The sequence below is a fragment of the Vespa crabro genome, chromosome 19, assembly GCF_910589235.1.
Source record: "Vespa crabro chromosome 19, iyVesCrab1.2, whole genome shotgun sequence".
Taxonomy (NCBI): domain Eukaryota; kingdom Metazoa; phylum Arthropoda; class Insecta; order Hymenoptera; family Vespidae; genus Vespa; species Vespa crabro.
Window position 1 is genome coordinate 824,026 of NC_060973.1, and position 19,525 is coordinate 843,550.

At 36.7% G+C, this 19,525-nt stretch overlaps 2 protein-coding genes across 3 annotated transcripts in view; one reads left to right on the forward strand and one right to left on the reverse strand.

Annotated features, from left to right (window-relative positions):
* The window catches only part of LOC124430772 (glycosyltransferase-like protein gnt15), an 89,003-nt gene that overhangs the window by 17,169 nt on the left and 52,309 nt on the right, over positions 1-19,525 (reverse strand). The gene's annotated exons all lie outside the window — the stretch shown is intronic.
* LOC124430651 (zygotic gap protein knirps-like) overlaps positions 18,007-19,525 on the forward strand; it is a 203,839-nt gene continuing 202,320 nt past the window's right edge. For both annotated transcript variants that reach the window (XM_046977551.1, XM_046977552.1), the window contains exons 1-2: positions 18,007-18,094; positions 18,419-18,527. The gene's annotated coding sequence lies outside the window, so the exon portion shown is untranslated. The remainder of the gene's footprint in view (positions 18,095-18,418; positions 18,528-19,525) is intronic.

The window sequence follows — 19,525 nt, forward strand, 5'->3', positions numbered from 1 at the left end:
CGTGCGTGAACGCATCCTGCTTGCCCATTAGGAGGGTATTTCACGGCGCGTCACGTTTTATGCCGGCCACGTGACTCCGCGTGACACCCCGAGTTGAGCCGGTGCTAGGTCAAAGGTCACGATTCGCATCGAACCATTCGGTCCTTCGCTCTCCTCAGTCGGATTGATTTTCTCTCTCTCTCTCTCTCTCTCTGTCTTCGGTCGTACGTGTACCTTTTCTTTCTTTCTTCCTTCGACCACGCTCGTATTTTTATTCCATCGGACGACGTCGCGTAACGGATTAGGATAACGGACGTGTATAGGACGTTTTACGATCACTCGCGAGGAAAAAAGAAATCGATTCTGTCGGTTCGTTTTACCAAAAAGGATTTAATAAAGTTTTGCGTTTGGGAATTGTTGAAAATTAACAAAGGTTCGAACGTAAATGTAAGAGAATTTTTTAATTTGTCCAAATCTTACTGATTCTAAATTGAATAATGAGAGAGAGAGAGAGAGCGAAAGAAAGTGGAAGATGAAAGAAGAAAGAAGACGGAGAAGAAGAAGAAGAAGAAGAAGAAGGTATCCGTGTCGCAGCAGGAGTGTATTCCGGCCTTTTAACGACTCATTTGCGTCGTGGCGGAACTTTACGAGCGGTCTGATCGATTATTTTATTTTACTTTATTTTCAACTCCCTCGTCCTTCTTTCTCCCGCATATGTTCGTTCTTTCTCTTTCTTTCTATCCCTCTCTCTCTCTGTCTCTTTCTTTCTTTCTATTTCTTCTTCCTCGTTGCGTTCTTCTATCTTCTCCCACCTTTATTTCTTCCTTTTCCACTTTGCTTTCTCACGGCGGTGAGCCGGCGCGTCTCGTTTTATCGGCGTATCGCGTTTCTTCTACCTTGATACCTCGAAATCTTAGGATCTACGGGGGCTTCCCGCTCGGATTACGGGAAATCTCTTCTACGGGAGCGGAGAAAGAGTTAAGAATTGTTAGTCTAACGAGATCTCTCGCGTGGGCCGAACTGAATGAGGGAGACATTAATTTCTTTGAATGCTTTTAAAGAGAAAAAAAAGATAAGAAAGAAAGAAAGGAATAAGGAAAATGAAAATATAGATAAATAAATAGATAGATTATTTAATCGTTTCACTTAATAATCTATTTTCAAATAAAGATAAATGATATACATTGTAATTAAAGAATTATACGATATAGAAATAATATCTTGTTGATAAATAATAATAGTTATATAAATACGAATGGATAATAATAATTTAGTCTTTTGATACATTAGTACGCTCGTTTTTTTTTTTCTTTTATATTTATTTACTCGTAAGAGGAAAAAGATCTAGAAAAAGAAGATTGTACCTAGTATATACATATATATATATATATATATATGTGTTTCTGTTACAGCTTACAATTAGTTAAAGGACGAATGACGATCCGGTATAGCATGTGCCTGGGACGTTCGCAATGGCTGGTGTTTACTTAATCGAGCGTAAAGCAAGAGAAAGAAGCCATCGATAATAATGCTCGTGGTCGTCGAGTCGGTCGCTTATCTTTACGGCGTCGCCGGCGAGGCATCGGCGAGTTTTCTAGCCTCCGCCATTCGTGTTCGCCTCGACCGACAATTTTACAATTCTGCTCAACGTGAGGGCGCGGGAGTGTGCTACAGGTTTATAGTTACTTGCTTTTAGTAGCATACGCTTCTTCTTCTTCTTCTTCTTCTTCCTCTTCAAACTTTATTACCACTTGCTGCTCTCAGCCGTCGTTTTTCTTTCTTTCTTTTCCTTTCTCAATTTATTTTATTTTAAACTAGCCTTTCAGATTTCAACTGCCAAAATGGGTTTAACGTATATTAACTTAGAGATCGACACTTTATTCAGGAAATGTTAGATACGCGTATTTTTATATTATTCATTATAGATTAATTAAGCTTCGATTTTATTTTTTAATCGATTTTTAGTGAGAGCGAGCGAGTGAAAGAGAGAGAGAGAGAGAGAGAGAGAGAGTAGTGTTGTTGCGTGAAAGCACATGCTTTAATTGCCACGGAATCAATGGAGTCTAATTTAATTATCGGCGATCGTACCGGGGCCGATTGACTTCGGTAGAGATTAATGTAATAACAACTCCGACGGAGAAACGATCGATCACCGCGTATCGTATACCTACCTACCTACCTACCTACCTACCTACCAAACGAACCAACCAACCAACCAACCAACCAACGACTATCTATCGAACGTTCCCGCGAAATTTTTCATTGGAATGCCACGAGTCACCTCGTACATATCTAGCCGTCGGGATTATACGCGGATGGCAAACGCGTATGAAGCATGGCTCTTCTTGGTGGATACTTGTCCTGAAAACTGGCGAGTATTCGTGACTCATTGGCGTAGACAGCCAAGAATAGTTTTTCCTATCGAACCTGAATCCCTCTTATCATACTTCTTTCTTTACTTTTTCATTTCTTTCTTTCCTTTTTCTTTTCTTTCTTTATTTTTTTTTTTTTTCATGAATTATACCTCATCATTTGAAGACTTCCACGATTCGTTGTTTCGACGTATAAAATTTATTAATCCTTCGCTTATATTTTTGCTAAAAATAATTTCTTAACGATTACACGATTGTGAATATTTCTAACGGTATATAACGTAAGGATTAAATGTAGTAAGGGACAACTCGTGGATCGTTGAAAAATTATTTGAAGAGACATCGGAGAGCCAGTAGTAACTTTCCTGTACGGTCAGCCCAAAGCAAAGAGAAAGAGAGAGAGAGAGAGAGAGAGAGAGAAAGAGAGAGAAAGAGAAATAGAGATAGATAGAGATAGATAGAAAGAGAAGAGTCCACGAAGTTTACGCCAGTGGCCGTGCGCGCTAGTTGTATGCAAATAAGATGGGATAAAAATTGATCAATGTCAATCACCCGATGAATCTCTCGGAGCCAATCAGCGTGTCTCATTAACCCCCGCCCCCGTCGAACAGTGCCTGTCAGTCGTTAAACTCGGCATCCAAGCTCTTTCTTCACGATCGTTTCTTGGTCTCTGTCGCGAGCGTGAGAATCACTGCATCCCAATTGATCCTAAGGTCAATGAAGCTGTTGAATGATGACCACTGACAGGTGCATTCACGGGGTTGTGCATAATGCGCTGGCGGAGGCGCATGGCGCGCACACATTCTATCTTCTTACCAGTGAAAACTTGGATTCCTCTTCCTTCTCCTACCATCTTACCTTCTACTCTTTCTCTCTCTCTTTCTCTCCCTCTCTTTCTTTCTTTATTTTTTTCTTTCTTTCTTTTTTTCTTTCTTTCTTTCTCTATTTATTCGTTAGAGAAGAAGGAGAAAACGAGCGAACCGGGCGCTCACGCTAATTGTCCATAGAAATCGAAACTCGACACCTGCTTTCTTTGTAAGTACTTACTAGCGCCCTTTTCGCGCCTGAAGGATCTTTTCAAAGGACGTAAAAGAGTCCGCGTAATTACATAAGCGAAGCTGATGTTTGTTCCTTTCTTCCCTTTTCTTCCTTCTGAATCTCTTCTCTTATCATCTTCTCTTTCTATCTTTCTCTCTATTTATATTTATATATATTTATATATATATATATATATATATATAGCTTTTTCTCTCTCTCTCTCTCTCTCACGTTGTACGTCAGATTCTTCTTTCCTCCGTATTAAATACCACTCCGCGAATATAATAAGATGGATGGAGGTTTAACGAGTCATCGGGTGGACGGCTTTTTTTTTCTTTTTTTTCTTCCTTTTTTTTTCGTAGAGGCAAATAAAGGCCGAGAAGAGCGAGGTCAAGAAAATACGAACAATACGTTTCGTTTCGATGGACGAGTAAACGAGGAATTCGAATTTTTAATAGACCATTTTATATATAGAATTACATTTACCACTTATCTAATTATATTTACAATCCCACGAAGAACGTAAATGATAAACGTAGAAATTCGTATACCATTCCACTGAGAATTTGTAAAAAAAATTTTAAAGACTAGTTATCGTTCACGGTAATTAATAAATCATTTTCTCTTTCTCTATTTATCTCTTCCTTTTTCTCAAGGCGTCTCTCTATGAGAGAATTCGAATATAAATTTGAGTCTCTTTCTCTCTCTCTCTCTCTCTCTCTCTCTCTCTCTCTCTCTCTCTCTTCTTTCCAAGCTTCGTATTTTCCGTATATGAGGCTATGTTCACACCCGGCAGGCGTTCGCGTACCGGTAAATGCAACCGATTCATCATGAAATCATTCGCGCCAAGAGGATTCATTTATATTAATGAATGACTTATTAATCACGGAGAGGACGAGTCCGGGGTCATAGCTGGCCCGTTTGCCTAGCCGTATCTTCCTCTTTTTTTCTTTCTTTCTTTCTTTGTTTTTTCTTCTCTTTTTCTATTATTTTTCTTTTAATATTTTTACCTATCTTTTTTCTTTTCTTGTTTTCAAAAAAGGGGGTGTTAGTTTCTCGAAACGTGTGCCTTTTCGAGAAGAAGAGGAAAATTGTTTTTCGCGTGGAATGTCGCACGAATATTTTACGTAACGTATGTAGCTCTAAGATCGTTCGACGATATCGTTTGCATGTTTAAACATCGGGAAATCGGTGACGGGGCTGGACATATGAGAAATGGAAACTCCTTTATGATTTATGTTCTACGCGCTAAAAAACTGCGATAATTTTCTCGTCCGCGTCTCCTTTATATTTATCATTTATTGCATTTGTAATGTAAGTACCTAACTCGCTTAGAGAGGGTGATTTTATTATTAACTTATAGAAAATAATCCGAAATACAATTATATATTACAAGTGTAGAATACAATTACAAATACGGATTATATTTTATCTTTTTGTGTCGGTTTTCATTGATTAAAAAAAAAAAAAAAAAGAAAGAAAAAAGAATACATCAGGTCTTTCAAAGAAATTTTTATCTCATATTATTAATTTCGTTAAATCGTAATATATCGACTCGATATATATTCGACATATCCGCGTATTACGATGGTTGCGCTCGTGACAAAGGGTTGAAATGAATTGCACGAGCAAACGGGGGTTGATCACTTCATATATCGTAGGGCAGTGCCAAGCTGATAATAAACGGTGCCTCGGGACACTAACGATCTCGCGTTACCGAGATATAAATGATGATATTAACAATCTTATAAACCGCATCGTGGGAGTCGGTCGAAGGTGAAACGCTTCTATACCAGGTAGGAGTAATTAAGATCTTAATTAGGTATTCACTCGAGGCACCGGCATACGCGCTCTTTCTAACCTTCTCTCTCTCTCTCTCTCTCTCTCTCTCTCTCTCTCTTTCTCTTTCTTTCTATTTCTATCTTTTAGCTTAGCCGCAACCTTTCTAGTTCGCTTTACACGTTCCTACGGAGTCGATGACACGTTGAAAGTTTCGCGGATCTTATGTATTTCAACAACGAGTTCATCTGGTATCTTTTATATTATAGGTTCAAAGATCAGACGTCAGAGCGTCTATTTAATATGCGTTCCTTGCGAAGTAGATATTTTTAATTTTAGTTTTTTTTTTCTTCTTCTACTTTTCTTTTCTCTCTTTTTTTCGAGAAGGGAAACCATTCGTATTATAATCAACGATTTATCTCAGCTCCGATTATTTCGTTAAAAAAGAGGTATATTTTGACAAGAACATCTCATTATTATCTCGTAGGTATGTACTACTACGTAGAAATTTGAAACTTTTGATGAAATCGTAGAAGGAACGGGTTTATTAGACGATCCACATACATTGATTACTATATCTTTAACTACCGCATACCGATGGATTCACGTTAATGAAGACTTTTTAATTACTATAAGCGTGTTGTTATTTATCAGCTCATCTGAAATCAAATAATCGAAAATAGAAATACATTACGATATGTTTTCGTTTGTACAAGTTCATTCATTACATCTGGTAAATGCAAAAGTCATACTTTAATACGTTAAAGCCGCAAAGCAATTGGAAAAAATTCTCGTACAAGTACATATATATATATATATATATATATATATATATATATATATATATAAATATTTCAGAAAGAAACAATTTATTATGGAAATCATTTATAACAATTATTATTTTTATCGTTGTTACGATTTACACGATATAAAATTATATATTAAACACGGAATTTTATTTATGCGATAAAAGTTAATTTAAATTTATAAAATACGCTATCTATATTTTTATTAGAAGATAGAGAAGTAAAGAGAGAAAGAGAGAGAGAGAGAGAGAGTGAGAGACGAAGAGAGAGAATTTTGTAGATGAGAAATTCCGATGTCTCGTCCGATAGGTCATTCGATCGTTGTTACGACGATGTTAGCGAGCGAGCCGCGTAATTTTGGTCTGCAGTGGCGCCGTACGACATCGACATAATTAAAATACTTAAACCGACAAGGATTAGTTAAGGAAAAGAGCGAGATGTGATATTATAACCATCTACCTACCTAATCTTTTCTTTTCTCTTTTCTCTGGTCGGATTCATAGGCGACAGGACAATAAACTATGAGACGGAATGCAACTCGATCGTATCTCAGCAATTTTTATGCTTTCTTATGTCGACCACACTGATGGTAGATAGATCGAGGATACTGTTCCTAACTCTCTCTCTCTCTCTGTCTCTCTTTCTCTTTTTTTTCTTTTACTATTATATCTACCTAACTTATATAACAAAGTAAACTAATTCGAATCTTGTAATCAAAGACTTACATACCTTTGAAACTATTAACAGGTGGATACATTTTGAAAAGGTATACTTACGTGGAATTTAATTGGGTCAAGATTATGGCAATTAATTCGTTCGTATTTGTAGGTATGGATATCTTTTACCTACGTAGAAGAATGATAATTATTGATTCGTAATGATTTAAAATGGGAAAAGGGAAAACAAACAAAAAAAAATTACAAACAAACAGAAACAAAAATGAAAAAGAAAATGAAGAGAAAGACCAGAGGGAAGAAGTTACAATGTGATTCGTGATTCGCAGGTAGCGATTATCGGGTAACGCCAGGCGTCGTTAATTATCGTCGAGTTGTCTTCTCTCTCTCTCTCTCTCTCTCTCGTATACGTACACATATGCACATGCACATATGCACAGACGGGTGCACGCGCGCGCATAAACATAGATACACATATACAATTACGGAGGTGTGGATCTCTATTTTAATTGCGTCACGACCCATTTCATCGACAGGTGTTTAAACTTCTAATAGACGATCGATTGGTGATCTTTACCGAGAGAGAAGAAGACATAACCGGAAGGAGTAGCAAATAATTGAGGAAGATAAGAAAAAAGGAAAAAAGTTGAGAGAGTCAAGAAATCCAGTTCCTAAAGCGACTAGTACTAAAGTACTGTTCAACAGAAGCAAGAACTCATAATGAGATATAACTGTTTCGAAGTCGTGAAATCTGTTATTGTTTATTAAGAATTGCATTTGTGTAAGAGAGATGCAACGTTTACAACATGGCACACGTAGGAGTTAGGTAAGTACTGGTTATTAATAATCGAAAAAGTTCATGAGAGGATTGACCTCTGCCATGAGATCATTTACCGATCTAACTTATCGTACGACTATTTAAAAAACAAATTTATTCATTTTTATTATTGGGTAATTCAAGGAGTGATTCTTATTTTTTGCACCATCAGTACATTGTAAATTTAATAGATGTCCAAAGAAAAAGGAAAGAAAAGGGAAATGTATTTGTCAAAATTCAGACATGAGAAATTATAATAACGAGATAAAACTAAAAGAAAGAAATTGTTGATCTTCATGATTCATAGTGTCATGTGCCAAATAAAAATATAAAGATTTTTAATATAAAAAGAAGAAAAATTATTTCTTTCTTTCGTATAAAACTTATCTGCGGCAATCGTATAAATTCAAAACTGTTGAACACCTTTCGGGAAATCATTTATCACATCTCTCGCAACGAATCAAGTCGTCTTTCTTCGACCAATAGCCTTCACATTCAGTATTATCTTCTTCCTCAAAAATTTCTTTAGACTTTCGAACTACAAAATCTGAAAAATTTTCATTCGTAGATGAACGAGAGAGTCTCATGAGGGAGACGTTTGGATTTATATGAATTTTTAATACATTTTGTTACATTTGCCCCTTGTAACATCCTACGTTTTTTTAATTCGTTGAACTATATCCGATGACGTAACAGATATTGGATTCATTTTATTCAGCCTCGTATCTGACGTGTTTGTCATTTGACGTGGAAGTTATTTTATTGATTGCTTCCAAGCAACCGAGTAAGACAGGTTCTGATTATTTATTTTTCTTTTTTCTTTTTATCTTTAGTTACACGAGGAACACGTTGTTCTGTTTCTCTTTTTATATTTATAAAAGTACATAATAGATTTTTGTCATTAAAACTAATTAACATAAAAAAAAGAAAAAATCCTTCATCTCTGTAAGCAGCCGGAGACATTACATCTTAAGAACATAACAATTTATAATTTTACGACCAATTAATTAATTTCAAAAAAAAAAAATCGAACCATTCATCACGAGAGTTTTGGAAGTAATGTATCACTTATTTTATCAATAATGTTTCAACGATATTTTATCGCACGAATATAAATATCTTTAAATATTATATTTTTTGATAAATCTTTAGTAAATTATTATTTTAAGAATAAGCAGGACAATTTGGAGAGTACTTAATTTCTTATATAATTTCTTAATTAGAAAACAAACAAAGAGTATATCGTTTATGAACTTTTTAAATAAATGTCAGTCCTAACGTTAAAAATATTTGAAAGTCGGATTACATCTACGAAATATCAGGCCAAATCGTTTCAATCGCAGGACCGGAATTATTTTATAAATAATGCTACTTTTAATTTCATTACGACAAGATTATTCTATCGCGTTAATAGAAAGTATATATTTCTATAAAAAAATAATTAATCGCAACAGCATAACTATGTAAAAATGTGTACTGTTATAATAATCGTTAGGTATCACGAATGTCTTTATCTTTGTCTTTGGAAAGGCGGTGATTACTTTGATCCGTTCGACGATTCGAAACTCTCAGCACGGACTACCGCGTTGAGGTTTTTCACAGGGTAGAATAGGACCCGTGCGATTATCGATCTTCTTCGTTCATCGGTCCAATGCGAGTGGGTGTAAAGGATATTTCGAAAGAGCTTCGGCCATGCCGAAGATTATCTCGCATTATTTTGCCGTATCGCGCTCACGATCCTCGAGATCTCGTCTCGAGATACGTTAGCGCGCGAAGAATCAAGTTGATCTCAACCGTTGGAGAAACGCCAAGATCCATCGCTCCATTATGATCTCTCTCGTGTGCCCAGAAAGATCAGCCTTTTATACTCAATCCCTTATCTCTCTCTTTTCTTTCTCTTTTTCCCTTCTTTCTTTCTTCTTTCTTACTTTCTATCTTTCTTTCTTTCCACTTGTCCAGTTATTTTGACAGTACCTGATCTAAACTCTCGTCAACGTTTAAAATAATATCTTTCGTCTTTGTTTCCTTTTTCCTTATGATAATTAAAACATAAATTAATAATGTCATCATTTCCAAAACTAATAATATATTTATATTCGTTTTCGATATAAAAAATGATGAATAGGAATAACTAACGAAAGAGAATATTTATTACTTTATCGTATTGTTACTGATACTGGTGCATAAAGAAATTCTACAAAATGCAAGAACGATCGTGGAAGGGAGTTTGGAAGAAGATCGATCGATCTATCGAAATGGTTAGAGTTGCTTGGGATAGTTTTCCACGTTCGAGATCAAGGTAGTTTCTCGAATGCGTTTTATTCGGTGGCCTCCATGATACATCGTTGTATCAGCGCGTCGTCGGGTCCCGAGATATCGGTTAGCCGATCTCAGGGCGATTTGTCAGCGCTTGGCCGGCCGTGTACCACCTTATCAAATATATATCGAACACCGCTCCCATCGTGTATTTACTCCGGGGACCGGTGAGCTTACCTGTACCCGTGTGTGCGTGTCCGATCCGATATCATCCATTTCGCGTCTCTCTATGCCTAACGTCAGAATCGCTAAATCTTTCTACTCCTTACGTTTTTCGAGATAATTCGAATATGGTCAAGACCTAATTTATAATATTATTCTCTAGAATCTTTGATGGTCGTGAAGAATTTACAATTTGACTAATTACTCGTCGTTTAATTATAATAACAACGATATTTTCGTTAAATGACATGCGTTAAAAGCGATAGAAATTTTGAGGAATATGAGAAGAAAATGAGAATCGATCTGGTTAATTATCGTCAACGTGTATATCTATAAACATATATATATATATATATATATATATGTATATGTAGGTATATAGATACGTATATATGCATATTAATAGGCGTATTCTCGCATTAAGATATCGCGAGAATGTTTTACGATCTTTATCGTTCTATCGTAATTAGAGACGCGGTAGTTCCTCCTCGATCTCCCGTCGACTGTTAGCTTTCACTCGATTATCATAACTTATTTATCCAAGAATATAGGTGTATATACTTATATATATATATATGTATATATATACATCCGTACTATGATAGTAAAATAGTGTTTATTTTGTTATAAGATAATTATTTCGTGAAATATAAATGAGAGAAGTTATTAAGAAATTGTTCTATTTCTTTCTCTCTCTCTCTCTCTCTCTGTCTCTTTCTTTCTTTCTCACTTTCTCTCTTTCTCTCTTTGTATTTCTGTCTTTCTCGTACTCCTAACTCACTCGATCGTGCCTTAATCGAGCATTGTTTCGTTCTCACGAGTAATTACGTTCGATTCCCGAAGGGAACTCGGGCGCTAATCTTCGTTTATCGGCTGCTGCGTGCTTTCGAGTCGAGCCACGTTTCGCGCCCTGCGATCTCGATAAGACGCAAACTCTGCCACGTACGAAGGCCTCCGCCGCCTTCTAAATACTGGTAATGGCGCTTAATATATCGCCTTGAGATAACAATCGTCGGAGAAACGCGGCGATACGCGCCTGCACACTTTTACCATACCTTATTCCTCTCTATCTCTATCTCTCCTCGTTCTCCTTCCCTCCCACCTTCTCTTTCTCTCTTCTCTTTGCAAACAGATTTAAAAAATAAAGGGCTTTTTTAATAGATTTATCATCGTTCGCTTAGACAATAGAACGATCTTTATCGTTTTTATAAGAAATTTTATTAAAAAGGTCAATGTAAATCTATTTTAATTACTTCGTATTATTGAGTTTAAAAGAATTGAAAAATTTGCATGATCTCTTTCGTATGAATTTAAAGTGGATCGTAAATTCGCGTAAATGAATATAAAACCGCGAATGAACGTACGTCAATTCAGAAAATTCATAGACAATAGTAACGATTAATTGTAATGATCAAGTACGACATTGGTCAGCCTATTCTTCGGATTTATCGTCAATGAGATATCATTTTTCTCAAACATCTTGATCACTTCTTCCAAGGAAAGATCTTCGATAATCAAATTTCTATCGAAAATCTTATCAAAGATTTAATCGATTCCAAATCCTTGGAATTTTACGTCATTAAAAAATTCATTTCTTCGTGGCAAAAAGATGTTTATATTCCAATGGTTTCTAATAATAAAGTTTATTCTGAATCGAGGTACATATGTAGTTTCAAAGATAAATTTTAAAGATTAAACAATCGAGACACGATGCATTTATTCCCTAAATAATCTAATGTTTGCAATGTTCAAAGATTATAAAAAGAAAAAAGTTTCGACAAAATCTCACTACATCGTTCGACGAAATAAAAGATAATTATTAGTCGTGGTGACGTATCGAATGAGTATCTCGATCGTCGATGGGCCCATCGACGAGCGACGCGTACCGTTTAGCGATGACGCGATCTTTTCTTGGAAAACGAATCGTTATTGCGCTATGCGTTACTGCTTTAGAGATCGAAGAAGGAGGAAGGTCGATATCGCGGAAGGCGCAAAGTGTCCGGTTCGACTGGAAAAAGAAGAGACAGGTTCAGAGAGAGAGAGAGAGAGAGAGAGAGAGAGAGAGAGAGAGACAGAGACAGAGAAGAAAGTTCGAAGAGTCATCGGCAAAGATCTCGAAGCCGACCGGCAGCAGATTACGCTCTTGAGAGTTTTAACGAGGAAGCTGTGGAATCGGCGCGGTTGATGCTTCTTTAAAAGCCCTATCGAGCTCTTTCTCTTTCTCTCTCTCTCTCTCTCTCTCTCTCTTCTTTTTTCTCTCACGTATCTACAGGGTGTAAGGAAAAATTGCTTGAAGATATTGACGAGCTGGCGAGACTTCGTACGAACGAATACCGCGAAGCCGATGGTGAAAAAGGGAAAGAAACGTTCGGTCATAATAGTAAAGCATAATAAATTGTCGCGCGTGCGTATTCTACACGTCTTCTCGCGGTAGTTGGACCCTTTCGAGGTTGACTTTAGGAAGAAGAGAGAAAGATAGAAAGAAAGAAAGAGAGAGAGTGAGAGAAAGAGATAGGGGTAGGAGAGGGTCTTCACGTAGTGCAATTTTCGACGCAATAAACTATCACGTATATGGAGATTCCATTACCGTGCTCAGTTGTTTCAGGGTCGAGTGGTATTAAACAAATTTATACGGCAGCCGAGTGTGTCATAAAAGACACGTATAGGTAAGTACGTACGTATGTACGTAAGTAAGTAAGAGTACTACGTATGCTACGAACGTCGAAGAAGAATATGGCGGTCGTCAGGCAGCGTCATCGAGCTGACAACTTTTAAAACGATGCCGTGCATGCGTACGTTCGTGCGTGCGTGCGTGCTTCGTTTGCGTGCGTACGATACCACATGTGTACGGATTTTCTTTTCTTTCTTTCTTTATTTTTTTTTTTACTCTTCTTGATTGATTTATTTACTTTTTTTCTATAATTTCGTCCGAGATAAAAAAGAGAGGAACGACGAATGGGGAGGAGGAGGAGAGAGAGGGAATTGCGAGGAATGGTGGTGGGGATGAGGAGGAAAGCAAAAAAAGATAAGAGGAAAATATCTAGATAAGGATTGAAGCTTGTCCTTCGATCGGTGGAAACGGATTATCGTTTGGTCGTCTATAGGTATCGCGTGTAAAACGTACGCGCGGAGAGAAATGGCGAAGGGGGAGCTGAAGAAAGGGTTGGGGGAGGTCAAGAGGCTGCCGGCGAGTCGGCTTGACGGATAAATATAATGATTTAATGACCATTTCGTACGGCAACGACACGAAATTCTATGATCTCCTCCTCCTCCTCCTCCTCCTCCTTCTTCTCCACCTTCTTCTTCTTCTCCTCGATCGCTAATGACACAGACAGCCACTCGCAACGAGACTGCAATTATTTCGCGGCGCGTTCGACTCGAGTCTGACGTCATCGCGAGTACCTTCTCACGCCCTATGACCGTACGGAGACTCGACGGAGAAAGTACACTCCGCCCTAGAATCTTCTTTTAGACTTCTAGATACTTAGATAATAGTACACAGCTCCAATCTATATCTCGAGAATTAGATCGAGAATTGTCGCTAATACGCTACTACTACTATTATTACTACTATTACTACTACTACTACACTACTACTACTATTACTACTACTACTACTACTACTACTACTACTACTACTACTACTACTACTACTACTACTACTACTTTACTACTACTACTACTGCTGCTGCTGCTGCTGCTGCTGCTGCTGCTGTTACTGTCGCTAATACTACTACTACTACTACTACTAGCAGTACTACTGCTACTACATTGACCCGAACTATCTCCATTCGATCTCAAGATCAGTTTTTGCTCTCGCAGAGATCGAGATTCTTTTAAGGAAGTTCCTATCGGGTACAACAGACTTTTCTGATCTTTCAGGTAGGCCTTTGTTCGAGAATGAAAGAACGTGTTCGACAAACGTTATTTGTTGAAACATCCTGTTAGTGATTTTTATCTACAATACTTGACGATTCGAGAATGATTAGTTGAAAGGATACCTGACATAATCAAATTTTTTCTTCTTCTTTTCCTTTTTTTTTTCCTACGACACGTTTACGATTCCAAAAGGTATTCGATGTGTTAATTAACATGTTCGCTAGCTATATGGCCGGACTAAAGTATTTACTCCAGTATCTTTTAGGATCGTATAAAAAGTTGGACGAGAACTATAATGAAACGTTTCGTATCCTCCTAATGCCGAGTATGTCGTAATAGACGGCGATGTCGTACGTTGAATAACCATGGATTTAAATAAAATATCAATTAACTCTGGTATCCTTTTGCTATCGGAGATTGTGAAGGCCTTTAAAAGCTCGACGTAGTGTGTACCTAGGTCGTGTCCAATATAAATCAGATTGTATCACCCGGAGTGCTTTAGTTATCTCCGAATGGATCTAACGGACTCCTGTGTTGGGCAATTATCGCCGATATATCGATGCTAGGAAAATGTCACTGAGTCGCGAGTTAAACCTCAGATCGTCTTTACTATCCTCATCGTCCTCGTCGTCCTCATCGTTGTTCGTCGCATCGATCGTTTTGCCTTTGTAGATAATTACACTTCCATGCTTCGTTAGATTCGATTCGTCTCGATCGTCCAACCGATTATTCCCGAGACTCGACATCATTCTATGTACCTACATAGGTATACTAAAGAAAGACAGAAACACATTCACACACACACACACACACACAAAGAGAGAGAGAGAGAGAGAGAGAGAGAGAGAGAGAGAGAGAGATGATCCGTGAATCGTTGAGCGATTCTCTGTAGAATCGTAAATTGTACGATGCGAACACACTTCACCGACTATAATGTATTGTGTTCGATTTATTCATATACGTGTCTACGTACCTACTATATAAATATATACGTATATATACTATAAAAGACGAATCCTCCTTGAAAGAAGGAAATCTCGATAACGAGAAAATAAGTGTCGCCTTCGGCGTACTTTGTGTCACGTGTGTTGCGAATAAATGTCGTCTGTCTCTGCTGTAGTTTCCTTATCTTTCTTTTCCTTCTTCTTTACGTACGATGATTACCTACCTACCTACCTACCTACCTATCTACCTTCTGGGAGTTTCCAAAAATGTACTAACGTGAAAGCGAGGGATCCACGTTGGTGGTAAACGATTCGTCGTTTGGTACGTATCGATTCGTGGAGTCATCATGATCTCGCGAGATCTTACGGATTAACTTCATTTACGATATGACGTCTTGGTTAGAGATCAATCAGTATTGCAGAGATGGCACCGTTTGAATTTTTTAGAAATTCTTTTATTTTTTTCTCTCTCCTTTTTCTCCTTTTTTTTTTTTCTTATCGTCTACCCACTGTCCATAGGTATGTTCAAATTAAATTAATCGGCAAAAGAAAGATTAAGATTGGTTAACTCTCAGAGATTTGAATGAATTCGGAATAAAAAGAAAATAGAATGTAGGATCATCGTCGAGAGGATGGGCGTTTCAAAAACGAGAAATTACGACCTATGCTTATGACTTTCCTATCTTTCTCGGAGAGAGAGAGAGAGAGAGAGAGAGAGAGAGAGAGAGAGAGAGAGAGAGAGAGAGAGAGAGAGAGAGAGAGATCTTTGAGCTCAGCAGGTTGAATCTACCGAAAACATAAATTCTCAATGTCTTCTCTCATATTTGGATTCAGAAGCTTAGCCCGAAGCAGGAGCAGGAGCAGAGCAAGTTGAAAAATGGTTACCTATATACTCTAATTCCAGTTTCACCGAATTATCATAACGGCCTAGGAAAGCTAAGCCAAAGCCTTATTATGGAGGTCGATTTCTAATTCCCTCTATGCGCTCACCTCCTCGTCTCCATAAATTCATCCATTTATGAGCGTTCTTCTCATGTACCTTACCTATCTACTTTTTTCTTTTTTCTCTTCTTTTCCTTCTTTTTTTTCCTCTTTCTCATTCCTTTTTTACACGAACGCCGTCAGATTTTTCGACTCGTTTCAGAACTTTTTTTCTCAATCGATTTTAGCCGGAAGCGATGTCAGAAGAGAATTTTTTTAATGATCGAATAAAAGAGAAACGATTCGATAGGTAATTCGAAAAGATAATTCAAAATGATTTCTTTTTTTTTCGTGAGAAAGATCGAATTATTTTTGGATTGATTTTTAAAATAAGAAAGGAGCAGGCCTTTGAGATGGTGCAACTGACTAACAGGTGCCATCGGTTGGATTAACCGGAAGTATAAGCGGCACGGAGGCTTCAGAGCTCGTAGCTGAAAGACGACTCTCTCTCTCTCTCTCTCTCTCTCTCTCTCTTGATATATATATATATATATATATCTTTCTCTTTCTCTCTCTCTCTCTCTCTCTCTCTCTCTCTACTCGAGTGCCTTTAATTACGACTTCGTTCTCGTGTTATTCAGCGCGGTTTATCTTAATTGCGGTAGAATATCGCGTTATCGTCGCGACCTCGACTTCGGCAATCAAGGAAGAAGAAGACGGACAGAGAAAGAAAGACAGAGATAGAGATAGCGAAAGAGAGAGAGAGAGAGAGAGAGAGAGAGAGAAAGAGAGGAGACGAATGAAATAGCAAGATGGATACGTGGCCATTTTATTGCACGCCTTTAAGTTTCTTAGAATTTCCTTCGAATACGAGCCGACACGTGATGTTAAAATATACTTACCTAAGTACTTACGTGGCTTTGTCCTCGAATAAGAAGTTAGACGACAGCGAATAGTTAAATTGTTAGTAAAAATTTTTGTTCATTTTCGAGAGTATACATCTTTGGGAAGCAATAAGGAGAATGGGGGAAAGGGATGAGCAGGGGGAGTTGCTGGATCGGTGGAAAAAGAATGAAATAAAGGAAAAAAGAGAAGAAAGAGAAAAAAGAAAAGAAAAAAGAAAATGTCGACTCGGCTTCTTAGCGAGTAATTTGAAATACTAACGTTATTATAACGTTGCTTACCGGCCCATCGTGGATGATTATGCGGTTAGAGCGTGGCGAGGGGCCATAGAGCGCGACCGGCTACAAAGCACCTGACTTGTAAAGGATGTAGAGCCGTACGTGTCCGTTAATAGCTGACATCGTGAATGGCAGGAATTTCATGCCTTTCCCGAAGCGACAGGTCCCTATCCACCTCTTGCTTTTCTTTCGCTCGTTCTGTGTCATAATGAACGAGACATCTGTATCCTCGATCAGGTGCGCGATTCACGCACATGCATGGCAGAACGAGCGCGATTTCATTCGATTTCATTTCACTTCATTTCATTTCATTTCATTTCATTTCATTCGATTCGATTCGATTCGATTCGATTCTGTTCGATTCGATTCCATTCGATTCCGAAGGAATCGTCATCGACGAGTTCGATCATCCTGGGGAACGATCGACGTGGCTCTTCGTTCTCATGAGAAATCTATTCACGACATGATAGAAAACGTTCTATGTACTCTGTCGACTTGATAACGAAATATTTTTAACTTAAAAGCAAGAGAATAAATTGATTTCGAACGAAGGATTAAATAGATGATGTCAAGAAAAAATTATTACTTTAGAATAACTTATTATAATGGTTAGTTTCGATTAAATTTTCGATTTTTTCTTCGTTCTTTTTTTTCTTTCTCTTTTTTTTTTTCTTCTTCTTCTCGTACAATTTTGGTACGAGTCATATGTCACACCCTATATTTCGTAATGTCGAAGTATGTATATCGTATTTCATAAATTCACATTTAATTTATATTTCTGCGAAACTATTTATTTTATTATTCATATGTTCATAATTTATAATTGATCATTTGGACTGTGTAGTACAATTATTTATACACATCATGCATATACAAAGCTATCTACTCGGGCGATAACGTCATTCATATATACGTAATATACACTATCAACACTTTTCCATATTTTTGAACGTTATTTCCATAAGATTTGCATTAATTCGATTTAATATATCGGTAATTAGTAATAAAGTATACGTGCCGATAACTTCTGTAATATATTCTCTAATATATTTTTTGATTGGTTATATTTCATAGGTAACATTAATTTACAGATTTGCGTAATAAAGAAGAACAGAGTTATGCGCATGCGTGCCGCTAATCCACTTTCGGCGGCTCGAATACTACGCCATATTAGTTCGTAGACGACAACGAGCTCCACGGATTGCACGTCGTACTCTTAATTACAGGTTATTATTTTATTATCTTTATCGTTTATCGTCGCCAAGTGTATCAATCGATAGCTGATGTAACGATTTTCCAAGCCATTACATTTTCGCTAACAAGATATACAAGGGAAAATGAAATTTACTACTTTGTCAGCGTTTATTTCGTGAGTCATTACGTCAGCTATTACATAATATTTCGTGCACTTACTTTCCAACCTTTCTTTTTATGACCACGGCTCTCTTTTATCGTCTTTTTGGCGTCTCAAAATGTAATTTAGATCGTTAAGTGATCGATATGATTTAGTACGAAATTGTCATAGTGTGTAATTTATGTGTCCTATATAGGTACTTACATATATATAAAATGGTGAACTTTCGAAAAGTAAGAGGACAAGATGGCACAGAAGAGGGATAGAGAATAATGTACCAGACAATGAGATAAGTCGTACGTTGGGTAATATCGATTTTTCATATTTCATCATTATTTTTTCAATAATACTCTATCGAATTTTTTTCTTGTTTCTCGCATATAGACATTTTATTATATACTAATTATAATTTTATGATTTTCTGATTTTTATCATGTTTTATTAATCAATTACGTGAAGATTTAATGAGTTTGGAGATAATACATCAAAGATTATACGGGGTAGTATTACTTCACATCGATTTGTTTGCTTCATACAGTATACGCGTAAAGTTACTTTACTTAAGTCTTTCAGCTTTGATCAAAGTCATAAAAAAAAGCTTTATATATACATATGTACGTAGATATGTATATACGTATACAAGATTAAGCGATAAGTAACTATGTAAGTATTAAAACTCGGCGCTATGTTTTTGTTGATGTTCCAGGAAATTCTAACTTGCTCAAGAACGTAAACAACAGATGAGCGTTAATTTATAATGCTTATATAGCTCGTAGAATTGCAAGGACATTTGTCCTTGATCAATGAAACGTATTACTTCTCTCTTGAAATATATGTCTTATTTCTCGTATAGCCGAATAATTATCACACGTATCGTATATACAAATACACGAATGCGCGTACGCAACGATGGTTTCTCTTTCATATTAGATGTTTTATTTTACTCTAGTATAATTTATAATTAATCAATTATCTAGCATATTTTTAGTCGAGTATCGCAACGATAAGTAATTAAAAGGGATCTAATTAATTTATTGTTTTTCTTTTTTTTTTCTTTTCTTTTTTTTTTATTGAGCAACTTTATTAGTTACTCTTTCTGTCATTTCGTCGATCGTTTTATTTATTTTTTCGAAATACATTCGGACAAAAACGTACAAAAAGGCAAGAGATTAATCTTATAACGTTTATAGATTAGATTGTTAAAGAGAAACACAGCATTTATTTCTTTCTTACATTAAGATTTTTATTTTAATGTAATCGAATAATTAATTATCATGCATAGTTTTAATCATCAATTAAGCAA